Raw genomic sequence first — 13,786 nt, 5'->3', positions numbered from 1 at the left:
GTTGTGGGTAGCTGGCGAGTGTCAGCGGACCCTGTGCCCCAGCTGCCCTGGTGCTTTTCTGACCGGAAGAGGGTTGTTGATGCATTCTTAAGGAAAGCTTTCGTTTGTATTTCCAGCAACAAAATGGGAAGTTCTAGAACAATATTAATGATGTAAATAGAAAATTTTTCAAAAAAATTAAATCAAATTCTAATTAGAATCAAGCTCATCACTGAAAGTGTGGCAATTAAAATGGCCAGCTAATAATACATTGCTCATGATCAAGAGAACAGCAAAAGGGAGCATTAAAAATTATACTTATATTAGGCATATTTAGAAGAAGAATTTCATATTGCTCACTTAAATTGAATTTTATTTATAGTTTTCAGTAGATAAAATCCTAAAGTACTTCCTGGCAAGTTCAGTCTTACCTATAAAATGGCTTGCTGCATTCTTGTACAATGTCAATGTACAGTATCTCCACATTTCATAGAACTTTTAAAGAAAATTAAAGAATTTTCACATTGTTGTGGCTTTTTCTACTATTTTGATTTATAACATACCTTGAAATAAAGACAGCAATAAATTTTCAGTGATTTGACATAAGTAATTTAAGCTATATTATTATTTAGCAATTTCCTCCAAAGTTGGTTATCACAGGGGCATACTTGCTACTGTTATCATCTTCAAAACAGTCTACATTACCTTTGGTTGATCAAACTTCCACTGCACAAGTGACACAAACTGAAACTATACCTCTGTGATCATTTCCAATCTCCACATAGTATTCCAAATATGCCATTTCCCCTAGAACTTTCATGTTTATTTTTAATTCAGTATCCAGCAACAGCCATTTTTCACTGAAATGACACTCAGCCACAACTCCTTTCCAAGCTTCATTCTCCTATTAAATTACTAGAATTTTATCATATTTTCCAGATGGATTCATTTGCATTCTGAAGAAATAAATCTTGTGGTGTAATTTATTGCCTATTTATTGTAATCTAAAGGTGTTTGTGATGCTTAAACTCATGTTTGCATGTGTGGGATTCCTAATTTGTCTTAAGCATAAGTGATAATAAATTTTATAATGCTGCCAAGTGGCTCCTATACATGTTAAATTTATACACTTTCAAGGTTTTAAAATGGGAGATTTTGTACACTCGATGCATTGAAATCTTGTTTGAAGCTTGTCACAAGTTAAAGTTCTTAAATATCTTTTTAAGTACATTAGAATCACCAGAATCTTACTAAGAGACTGTGGTAGGGACAAAGGAGGAGTGTCAATGATTATAAAGATTAGCAAACTATATATTTTAAGATAATATTCATAATGGCCCTTACACATGTAGCAGAGGCAAATTACCTTCCATCAGTTTCTCTTCTTCTTGATTTCTATTGTTTTTTTTTAATTAGGTATTTTCCTCATTTACATTTCCAATGCCATCCCAAAAGTCCCCCATACCCACCGACCCCCCACTCCCCTACCCACCCACTTTCACTGCTTGGCCTTGGCATTCCCCTGTACTGGGGCATATAAAGTTTGCAAGTCCAATGGGCCTCTCTTTCCAGTGATGGCCAACTAGGCCATCTTTTGATACATATGCAGCTAGAGTCAAGAGCTCCAGGGTACTGGTTAGTTCATAATGTTGTTCCACCTATAGGGTTGCAGATCCCTTTAGCTCCTTGGGTATTTTCTCTAGCTCCTCCATTGGGGGCCCTGTGATCCATCCAATAGCTGACTGTGAGCATCCACTTCTGTGTTTGCTAGGCACCGGCGTAGTCTCGCAAGAGACAGCTATATCAGGGTCCTTTCAGCAAANTCTTGCTAGTGTATGCAATGGTGTCAGCGTTTGGAGGCTGATTATGGGATGGATCCCTGGATATTGCAGTCTCTAGATGGTCCATCCTTTTGTCTCTGGCTTTCTGCTTTCAACACCAATTCTATAAATGATCACAGTCCAACCATTGACTACTATGGTCTGGATTACAACAAGGACTTATTCTTCAGTTCATTTATTCATTGTTTACTGACCACTAACAAAATACTAGACATATCATTACTTATGAATGAACAAGAACATTATGTACATATTTAAACAGCTCATTTTGTACAAAAAAAATGCTAACATTTAAACTAAAATGTACTGTGAATGTGTCTGAAGGATATGTATGAGAACACAGATGTGCAAGAGGGCTCATTGGGGATAGTGATTACTGTCACGATTGATGACTTGAGCTTTTGCCCTGGAACCTACAAGGTGAAAGTCCAAAACCCTCTCAAGCAAGCAGCCCTCATATATCCACAAGCACTCAATAGCATATATGACTCATAATGTGTACACAAAAATGTAATTATTAAATGTATAAACATAATATATGTATCAAGATAAATATAAATATGAAACAGAATATAAGAGATTTCAAACTATATATATATAGTTTTGGATATATATATATCCAAACAATGTCACAAAGTCTGTTCTTTCTTGTGGATGGCCCTGGTTCTGTTTGTATTTTAATGTTAATTCTGCTTTCCCAGGAGGAGTTGTCTGGAATGAGAAATGAGTCAAGTTCTCTGGTGACTTCTTGTAAACCTTCCCTAATGAATAAAGGAAACAATCACTGGGTGAGTAGGCAGGACTTCCAGGTTGGACAGAGAGGAAGAATGGAAGCAGGAGGTAGATAGAACAGTGAGAGGACAAGATGTAGCTACTAGTGTCTACAAGGTTAGATGGCTAATTTACCAGTATTTGCCACCAGGAGATTTAGATTTACTATGTCTTACAACACTAGTATTATAGTTGTTGTACCCAGCGATTGAGTTACCATTGTTTCGCAACTAAGTTTGTGTGGTGTTTTCCTTCATGCAGCAGCTCAGATGGATTCCAAAGAGAAAGGTACAATTTCAAAGCATTGGTTTTTCAGATGTGCACCACAACAGGTTGTGGGAGTTTTAAAGCATGAAGCTAGCATGGCAGCAGTGCTCCAGTGGAAACTTAGCAAGCTGGGTGGAGAGATTTCTGAGCTCTGAGTCAAGATAGTCTCTATGAGATGAGAACAGGCTGGCCATTGACTGCCAGAGCCTGGCCTGCCAGACCAATGGTGCCTTGTCGGCAATAGTGTGAATTCTTATTTAATATTTCCCACTACAGTTCTTAATTCCAAACACTTGGAAGACAAATGAATTTTTAGAAGCATGGTTCATGAGTTACATATCAACTCTGTAAAACTGAAGTATTATATAAGAAAGTAAATTATGGAATCTATTCATATGGCTATACTTTCCTCAGCATTATTAACACAAGATTATTAAACAAAGTTCCCTAAAACTGTTCATGACATTTCATAAGGAATTTGTGCATAAATATAAAAAATAAAATTTCAAATAATTACTTGATTTTTTTTAAATTTTAGTTTACATTTAATTTTTAATTTATAGAATAAAGAAAATTATACTGTGAGAATGTTTTTTTCATAAAGTTCATTTGTTAAAGATCAATGTTAGTCTTTGATCTTGAGGAATTTTGACACTTCTCTTTCTTAGTTCCTTTGTTCTGAGCTTTCTAGTAGTTATTTTTCATTTTCCCTCCTAATAAGCATTCCTCCCTGGCTGAGGATGTAAACTGTCATGATTTTTAAGCATTTTGGTAGGAAGATCTTGGCCTCCCTGAGGCATCATACTGTATCAACAGTTCAATAAACCTGCCAAATTTTTTACTTACTCTGAAGAATAAAACACAAGTTTAGAAAAATATTAACCACTTAATATTTTCTGGAGTTATATGAAGTGTCTCTCCAGTAGGAATAAATGCCAAAATCAGAATCTTCCTTCACAACATCAAGTTCAGCCCGATGGAGTATTTCCTGTTAGGCAATTGAAAATGAAAGTACACACTGTCAATCCTTACATTACAGTTGACTCCTGTTTTCTCCTGGGTAATTTTCTCCTAAGTTGTTGAAAGCACCATGGCACTAAGACACGGGATTCACCTGTGAACACAGAAAAAGGAGCAGAACTGAGTGGCAGATACCATATCACATCACAGGATTACCCTGCATTGGATGCAGTTACTCAAGACTTCTATTGCTTTATCTACAAATACAACTTTATTATTTGGAGGCAAAAAAATGAAGGTTAGTCATGGCTACTGAAAGCAGTGTGTGAGAAATAAATCTCTAAATATACAAAATTTGTGCAAAGAGTCTTTGAAGAATTCTTCTCATTAGGTATTTTAATCACACTCAGTTTGATTAATTGAAGATCCAAGTTTAATTCCAAAGTAAGAAATAACATTGTTTTTAAAACATACTAGAAAAAAAATGTTATAACTGAAAAGTTATCTTGGGACTCACTATGAGTTCTGCGATACACATAAGCTTCCTTTGAAATAATATAGAAAGAAATTCAGAGATAATTATTAGTATTCAGAGATAATTTTTCCATTAATTATCTATTTATACATTTGCAGCAACATATTGAAACTATGTCACACTATGAATCTGTGGAAGTTTTAAAGAAAAAAAAACTTATGATTAATTTATATTCCTCTTCTTAAAGGAACAAATACAATTCATCTCAGAACACCACACTGTGTTTTTAATGGGCTGTATTGATTACACTCTTCATTCCTTTCAGAGACATATGAATGCAGTAGTGAACTCTAGGGAAAGACGGTGGAGAAAATGGAAATTCAGTAAGGCAGTGTTATTTTCTCCTAAAAGTACCTGACTGTAGGAGATGAGTAACACGTCCAACTAACCCTGGGATTTCAGCAGGAAAATGAAATATTAGAGCTGAATCTACGTGTCCCAGTGTGTTCCATAAACACCAAGACATACAAAACTTGCAAGTAGGTAGGTGATGAATTATAAATAGTTAGAAGATACAAGGTCATTAGATATATGTGAGACCCATATTTAGCCATTCTCTGGTAAAATGAAGAAGAAAACTAAAGGTACTTTTGAATACACTCACAAAAAATACATATTACCTATGGTGGAGTGTAAAACTGATATATAGCTGACATCTCAACAAAAACAGTGGGGACAAGTAACTAATGAAATGGGAACTTCAGTAAAATAAATACACCTTTAATTCTACACCAAGAAGAATGTCTTTCAAAACAAAGATCATAATTAGAGACATTGAGACAATGTAGTCCTGAGAGAATACATTATCAGTAGGCTACACTGAAAGAAATGCCAGAGGCTATTTATCAGGAAGAATAAAAAATAATGTCAGTTGAAATTAGAGATATAAATAGAATGATGAACAAGAATTGGGTGAATAAAATATGTTATTTAATACTAATAACATTTTTAGGATGACATACTAATATTACGTTTTGTAAGTATTGAGCTTAATATCTAATTTTGATATATGACCTGTATTTAAATTGACTTGGAGTAAAGGATATTAAAATATTTTAGGGTTTTTCTCAAGGAGAAAGAGGTGAAATGCTATATATATATATGATTTTGTAAGTCAGGTGGTGTTTTGCACTGGAACAAGCATAATAATAGTTCTAAAGCAGCACGAAACCTTCAAGCTGAGGTAGAAGAAAATAAGATTAAATGCCATTAATAAAATACATAGTTAAACAAAGGTTTCTAAAAAAAAAAGTAAAGTACAAGATAGAGATGGATAATTACTATAAAAAGATTGGCCACCTATACTAGACCTTAACAACACAGAAATGGAAAAACTCATTACATTAGATTAGGAACTAGCTAAATTAGAAAAGTAGCAAACCTCAGAGTAGTGAAAGCCATTTCAAACATATCAGAGATAAGAGTCCATACCTAAGATATTGAATTTGATAAATACAAAGTGCTCCCTAAGCAATGAAAACATGGAAAAGGCCATCCACCAGGTATAGCTCCAATGCATGACAATTAGACACATGAAGCAATACTTACATTGTACTCTCCACTCTCAACTCAGCCTACATCTTCATCCAATGGAAGCAGAAAGACTACTCTTCCACACAGCTAGGAGGAGAGTCTCAAAGCCCACACCCACAGTGACACACTTCCGTCCAATAAGACCTCCTGATAGTACCACTCCCTGGGCCAATCATATTCAAACCACTACAGGAGGAGAGGAAAGAGAGGGAAAGATCTGCAGATCTGCACTTAACTTCCCTGCTTCTCTGGCCAGAGTCTAGGAGTGAGTGTGTGTGTGTGTGTGTGTGTGTGTGTGTGTGTGTGTGTGTGTGTGTGGTGGTAGTTTGATAGCAATGGGTCCCAAAGACTCAAGTGTTTGAATGATTGGCCTTAGAGAGTGGCATTATTAGGAGGTGTGGTCTTTTAGGAGTATCTGTGGCCTTGTTGGAGGAATTATGTTACTGTAGTGGTGGGTTTTGAAGTCATGTATACTCAAGGTAGGTCCATTGTGAGACAGTCTCCTTCTGCTACCTTCAAATCAAGATGTAGAACTCTCATCTCTTTCTCTAGCCCATGTCTGCCTGTATGCCACCATGCTTCCCACCATGATGATACTGGACTAAACCTTTAAAAATGTAAGCCAAGCCAATTAAATGTTTTCCTTTACAAGAGTAATCATGGTCATGTTGTTTCTTCATGACAATAAAACCCAAACTAAGAGAGTGTGTGTTTGTGTATGTGTTTCTCTTCCTTTAATATACTGCTCTGGGATTATTTCTTGTGTTTTTTTCTTGGGAATGGTTAACACTCTTAGATTGGAGTTTTCTTTCTAGACCCTTCTTTAGGGCTGCATTTATAGATACATATTGCTTATATTTGGTTTTATCATGGATTATCTTATTGCTTTATCTATTGTAAGTATTGCTGGGTATAGTAGTCTGGGCTAGTGTCTGTGTTCTCTCTCTGTCTGTCTGTCTGTCTGTCTGTCTGTCTGTCTGTCTGTCTGTCTTGTTAAATGTTGATTTCCTTCTTTTTTATTAGACATTTTCTTCATTTACATTTCAAATGCTATCCTGAAAGTCCCCTATACCCTCCCCCTGCCCTGCTCCCCAACCCACCCACTCCCTCATCTGTTTTCTCTTAATGAGCTCCTCTTAGATCCAGTTGGGCAGCCCTCAAAGCCATGCTCTCCTCTCTCAACACAAGGCTGCTGCTCCTTTCTCCTTTCCTGCAAATTCTTTATCTTCCCATGTCAGCTTCTTCTCATTGTCCTCTCTGAACTTAGCTCATGAAACCTCAACCCCACATATATTTCTTCTGCCCATCTATTAGCTATTGGCATCTTTATTTACCAGTCAGAATTAACCTAGGGCAGGGTCACAGGGGCTAGGAGCAGACTCCAGGTCTTGAAAGACACATTTCTCATTAGAATACACAGTAAAGACAAAATTCAACAATTCCCCCCTTCTAGTTCAATAAAGAGTCTGTAGAATATCTCCTGTCCGAACACTTCTATCCTTTAAAGTATCTATTGAGTAGTCAAGTGTTATTCTAACAGGTCTGTTCCTGTATGTCCTTAGTCTTTTTCCCTTACAGCCTTTGCAAATCTTTCATTGCTCTGTTGATTATTATGTGTATATAGGAGTTTCTTTTCTGTTCCTCTCTACTTTCTGCTCTGTATCTTGATAGGCATCCTCTTCTTTTGGTTAAGAAAACTTTCTTCTACAATCTTGTTGAAAACATTACTTTTAGCTGGGCAGTGGTGGCCCACGCCTTTAATCCCAGCACTTGGGAGGCAGAGGCAGGTGGATTTCTGAGTTTTAGGCCAGCCTAGTCTACAGGGTGAGTTCCAGGACAGCCAGGGCTACACAGAAAATCCCTGTATGGAAAAAATTATATATATAATTTTACCTTTGACCTGATTTTTCTTCTCTTTCATACATTCCTATTTTTTTAATATTTTCCTAATGTCCCAGATTTCCTGAAAGACTTGTACAAGGATTTTTTAGATTCAATATTTTTTGACTGATGTATTGATTTCTTTTATTGTGTCTTCAATCCCTAAGATTCTCTCTTCCATCTCTTGTATTCTGCTAGTGAGGCTTGTCTCTGAGGTTCCTGCTCAAGTTCCTAATTTTATTCTTTATGTCTAAATTTCCCTCAGTTCATGTTTTCTTTATTGATTATATTGCCACTTTTCAAACTTGAACTGTTTTATTCATTTCCATCTATTATTTATGTTTATAAAATTTTTAAGGAAAATATTTATTTCCTCTTTAATGACCTTTATAAAATTCATAAACAGTATGCTAAGGTCTTTTAAGTATGACTCAGCTATGTTGCAATACTCAGGGCCTGTTATGGGTTTCTGGTCTCTAGGAACAATATATTTTAATAACAAGTATTGTGCTTTTACTCTGTTATCTAGACATCTGGTTTAGGCATGATTCTGATTTTAGGTGCTAATATCTGCTCTTGTCTTTATTGGGTGGGTGTTTAGTTCCTTGCCTTCTTATGCCCTCTTTCATTTAAGAGGTTACAGTGGTTGTGTGTTGCCTAATAGAAAATTCATCTTGAATCTTGCAAGATATGACCACTGTCATTGCAGCAATATGTTTCTAGGTATTGGAAGCTGAAACCTAGGAATGGGGTAGATAGCAGGATAGCTGAGGGGGTCCAGAGGAGGGAAAAAGAAGATTGCTCCATTGGATATAATTAGTTCCCTGGGAATGGGGACAGAAAGTTATAGGAGAGGCCACAATAGGTACTCTGCTACAGAGCTGGAAATAAGATGGGAAAATTGGATTTGGAAAGGAAGGGGAATAGTGAAAATCTGAAGCTCACCTACCTGCTTTTTGACCTTCTTGCTTCTTCTGCAGTGAATTCCCAGGAAATGCCTTGTGGAGTTTGGGGCTATGATAGGGTAGATGGAAAAGAAGGTTGGAGGAGATATGTGGAATGTACTGGAGATGGAGGCAGGGAGGCAAAGGATACTAGAGCAGAGGAGTGTTATCTGGGCATGAAACTAGAGAATTGGATTCTGAATTGTCTTAAGGTATCCACTGCTAAGAAGACACTGTGACCAAGTCAACTCTTAAAAAGGACAATATTTAATTTGGAGCTGGCTTATAGGCTCAGTCCATTATCAGCATGATGGGAACATGGCTGTGTCCAGGCAGACATGGCAGTGGAGGACCTGAGCATTCTACATCTTCATCCAAAGGAAGTAGAAAGAAGACTTCTCTTCCAGACAGCTAGGAGAAGAGTCTCAAAGCCCACACCCACAGTGACACACTTTGTCCTACAAGGCCACAATTCCGGATAGTGCCACTCCCTGGGCCAATCATATTCAAACCACCACAGGAGGAGAGGAAGGAGAGGGAAAGATCTGCAGATCTGCACTTAGCTTCCCTGCTTCCCTGGCTAGAGTCTAGGAGTGTGTGTGTGTGTGTGTGTGTGTGTGTGTGTGTATAAAAGGCAGGCTTCAGTAGTCAGTGTCACATTTCCCATATTCCTATGTGACACCTCAAGTTCCAGATATGAAAACTGTAGGTTCAGTTAACATCCACAGAACTTTTATATCCCAGGTGGACCTTTCAGGCACAGTGATAAATGCTGAGATGAGACACTGATAGTGAGAATCCTGCAGCAGTACTCTCATTTCCTTTTCCCTTAGACCAGTTGAATCCCTGCTGTCTGTAGATAGACTACAGATAAACTGCTTAGTGGATTTACTAAAAAGGCTTCTGGGTGCAGTCCTGCTTGTGGGCCTTGTCTCTTTTCTGTACTTCTGCCTCTTCTATGTACTGGGCTATTACAGCTTCACCCAATCAGTGTCTGAGCTTCTATCTCCGTGTCTATAGTGAATTAGGACCATTGTCTAAAAGAATGAATTGTATAACTAGATTCATGGTATACTCAAAAGGTGGGAAATGATGCCTGGCACTGGAAATCTGGGAAACTATAAGGAATTAGTGAAGTCATAGATCTGAAGAACCTATAACTACCAACTTCCTAAACCATAATTCCTAATTACATTCTAAATCCCCACCCTTATTCCCACAGGTAAATATATGTTTCATCCCTCTTCTAAGAAACCTTTTTCTGCAACAGATAGGGACCATTACAGAAAACATCAGCCAATCAAAATGTAGAGAACAAATAACTATGTGGTGCCCAGTCCTAACTTCTTTTTTTTTAATTTAACTTTATTTGTAATTCATTTTTTACTCTCCATATTCCATTCCACACCCCTCCCCACCATGTCTCCACATGGATGCCCCCACCCCACAACCCCACCTGACCTCTAAACACTCTGGGGCCTCCAGTCTCTTGAGGGTTAGGTACATCATCTCTGCATGAACACAGACCTGGAAGTCCTCTACTGTATGTGTGTTGGGGGCCTCATATCAGCTGGTGTATGCTGTCAGTTTTTGTGGTCCAGTGTTTGAAAGATCTCGGGTGTACAGATTAATTGAGACTGCTGGTCCTCCTACAGAATCGCCCGTCTTAGCTTTTTTCAGCTTTCCCTAATTCAACAGCAGGGGTCAGCTGCTTCTGTCCATTGGTTGGGTGCAAATAATTGCATCTGACTCTTTCAGCTGCTTGTTGGGTCTTTCAGAGGGCAGTCATGATAGATCTCTTTTTGTGAGTATTCCATAGTCTCAGTAAAAAAATGTGGAATGCTTCATAAATTTGCATGTCATCTTTGTGCACGGGCCATGCTAACCTTCTCTGTATCATTCTCATTTTAGTATATGTGCTACTGAAGCAAGCACCAGTCCCAACTTCTATAACAAAAATTTTTCCATCTAAGGCTCAGGGTCTTCAGCAAAGGAGCTAGATGACTGGAAAGTATCCTTTAAGGTTGTTGTGTCTCCTAAAAATGACAGTGTTGATACACTTTTGGTACCCCAATGCTATGGTTACCTAAATGAGACCTAAATCATTAGAACACCAATGCACATGTTAACACTAATGACAGAAATCTAACAGGGTTCCATTTTGAGACAAAGAACTACAGGAAACTAATGAATGCTGAGAGAGGGAGAGTTAGTCTTCACCAGAGAGAATTAGTCTTCTCCTGATTGGTTATCAATACTTGGTGCCCAGCCCTGAAATCCCATACAAGTAATAATAGATGGACTTAACAGGTTGTATTTATATATTTAAGTATTTATTATTAATTACATTTTATTAATAATCACTTATTAATTAAGGACATTAAGTATTAAAAGGAGGACATGAATTTGAATGGAGAGAGATGGGAGGGATTAGAGAAAGGAGAGAAAGGCATATAAGTTACAATTATATTTTCACTTTACAATGAAAGCTACAGGGATGCTTTGAATTGCCTATTGTTTTGTAAAGTACTTCAAGATGCCATGGTTTAATGCCTTTCCTCAGAATAATTCCTCTTCTTAGAAACCTCTATACTGGAATTCTGTTCATTCATCAAGATTTAGTGAAAGCTATTATATTCCTTGTAAACCACCCCAGGAAAAAGTTTGCTTTTGATAGTAGCAAATATGATCTCGATGTTTTATACCAGGATACAAAATATAAACCCATATTATTTTAGAGAATGTTCAATGTATTTCAATCTACCTGTTAGATAAGGCATTAGGATGTTAGTTTTCAATCATTACTGAGATTTTTTTCCTCAGGATTGTAAATGGCAGTCTTTGTGTCTTTCCATCATGGACTTTTATGACCTTCAGACTGTGCGCTTATCTCCTAGAGTTATGTCTCTCATCTCCTTGTCAAGATGCCTTTCATCTAAGCTAGACTTCTCCTGGGAGGGAGCACCACTAGAGCCTCCAGGCTTTATAATTAGGATTCTGCATGTCCACTTAAAGAGAAATCCCCCATCTAGTCATCAGCTCGGGGTCTAAGTTGTACTAAATAGCTTCCCAGGCTCAGAAACACAACACTTTTGTTATTTTTTTAGCTCTATTTTTTTATTTCAGCCTGTCTTTAGATATTTCACCTTTTATCACTTCTAGTTCTTAAAAATCCAATATTCAACCCTTCCTCTTTTCCTCTTCCTTGGAAGTTCAAATGCACATTCCCTCATTAGCCCCCAAGTCCAAGACAACAGACAGAAGCACAGGGGACACAGGGAGCTTCTTGAGCCGTGAGCACATAAAGAAGTGAGGACACAATACCACTGAACAATATAAGACATAGCTTTCCTACTCAATGCTATATAAAAGTGGACACAGAAAATCAAAGTAGGCCAACTATTTCTAGACCTTCAAGTACAAACAGGAAAGCTACATAGAACTGTATTTTTATTAATGCAATGCCATTTTGTTTTAGCACAAGGCAAGCAAGAAGCGTCTATAACTATTAATTGTGGGGCTGTGAAAGGCAGCCTATTTAGGTTGAATGAGGCTTGCTCCAGAGACACAGTAGAAAACTCTACAAGGGATGGAAAAGTGAACCACATTCACAGAGACAGGTGCCTGATACCACAGAGCTCCCAACTCCATAATTCTGTGGTTATAAGTCACACAGGCAATGTCCCAAGCTGCTGGCATTCTGACTAGACTCCACCCCCACAGTTACCTGACTATAACCAGGTATGCTCCTCCCCAGAGTTACCTGATAGCCCAGCCCACTATAAAAGGGGCTCCTTGTCCCTCCCTTGCTCTCTTTAAGCCCTCACCTTTCTCTAACCCCCTTCTCTCTCTCCCTTCCCCCCTCTCTCCATGTGGACATGGCCGGTCTCCCTCTTTCTACCTTCTCTCTTTTTCCCAGCTTTTCTACAATAAAGCTCTAAAACCATAGACTGTCTCTGCTCATCAAGTACCGCCATGCTTGAAAGATGGGATAGGTTTTCCCCTATGGAGAGGTGTGTAACCTCCCACCCATGGGAAGGCCTTCCTGCATTCCAGCCACAGAAAGGACCAAAGACTCTCGACGACCACGTGAGAAATATCCAGCTCCCCCTCTCCCTGCCCTATCCTCCCTTCGCCCCAGGAATGACTGAGCCAGCCTCCTGGCCCGCATTCTGTTCTCAGCTCTTCCATAGTGTCCAGCAGTGTCTGAGATGCCCAAGACCGAGAACCTGTTATCTAGGACTGCCACTTGTTCACTGCCCTGTGAGCTGGGATTCCTTGCCTTCCCACAGCCAGACACCCACCACCACCAGGGGCCGCATGGAAAAGAAGTGGCAGTCCTTCTGTATCCACCCACCCAGAGCACTGGAACTCTGGTGGGTGAGGGTTTTCTCCCACTCCCCCTTCCCCCACACCCACTGCCAAACAGTTGATCACTACCCTTCCCTGTGACCTCAGCACAGGTTCATGATACTAAAATATTTTAGTTGGGAATAAAAAAATCTACATAAAGAACAGAGGGAAGTGCCTAATACTTCACTTTTTCTGAGAGACTCACAACTGTGAATATTGAATTGAATTGAATTGAATGAATTGAATTGAATTGAATTACAAATTAATGTTGGGTTAGTATTCCAAATCCTCATGAGACATTGATTACAAGTTTCTGCTTTGGTGATGACTCAGCATATTACACAAACTCTTCAAGAAAGAGCCCAGAGTACAAGGTGGAAGTTAGATGGCAGTGGCTGAGCTTAAGGTTATTCTTGTGTCTGGAATTTCTAGCTGTGTTACATTTCGAAAGCCTGTATCCATCCACAAGGCTCCCTTCTATGAAGGCTTTCACAGGACTAGAAGAAATGCTCACTAGACTCCAAACAGAAATATTAACCAATGAGGTAATGCTTTAGTATCTAGTGGCAAACTTTGGAATTGACACATATGCCTTTGCCTTGCATAATTTCAGGATGTTTAAAAATCAGAAGGAATAAAAAACCCTGAGAGATTTCTATAATTAAATGGCAAAATTTACAAAGGTATAACCAAAACTGCGAAGCAAATAATACTGTTTGGCC

At 38.3% G+C, this 13,786-nt stretch overlaps 1 non-coding gene across 1 annotated transcript; it reads right to left on the bottom strand.

Moving 5' to 3' along the window:
- Nucleotides 1–10,539: 10,539 nt before the first annotated feature.
- On the bottom strand, nucleotides 10,540–10,646 carry LOC115032296. The gene has a single exon (XR_003837936.1). It is a non-coding gene; the product is annotated as a U6 spliceosomal RNA (small nuclear RNA).
- Between the last annotated feature and the right edge of the window lie 3,140 nt (nucleotides 10,647–13,786).

Source organism: Mus caroli, chromosome 10 (genome assembly GCF_900094665.2).
Source record: "Mus caroli chromosome 10, CAROLI_EIJ_v1.1, whole genome shotgun sequence".
Classification (NCBI taxonomy): Eukaryota; Metazoa; Chordata; class Mammalia; order Rodentia; family Muridae; genus Mus; species Mus caroli.
Note: the sequence above shows the minus strand (reverse complement) of the source record. Positions and strands in the feature narration are given on the sequence as shown.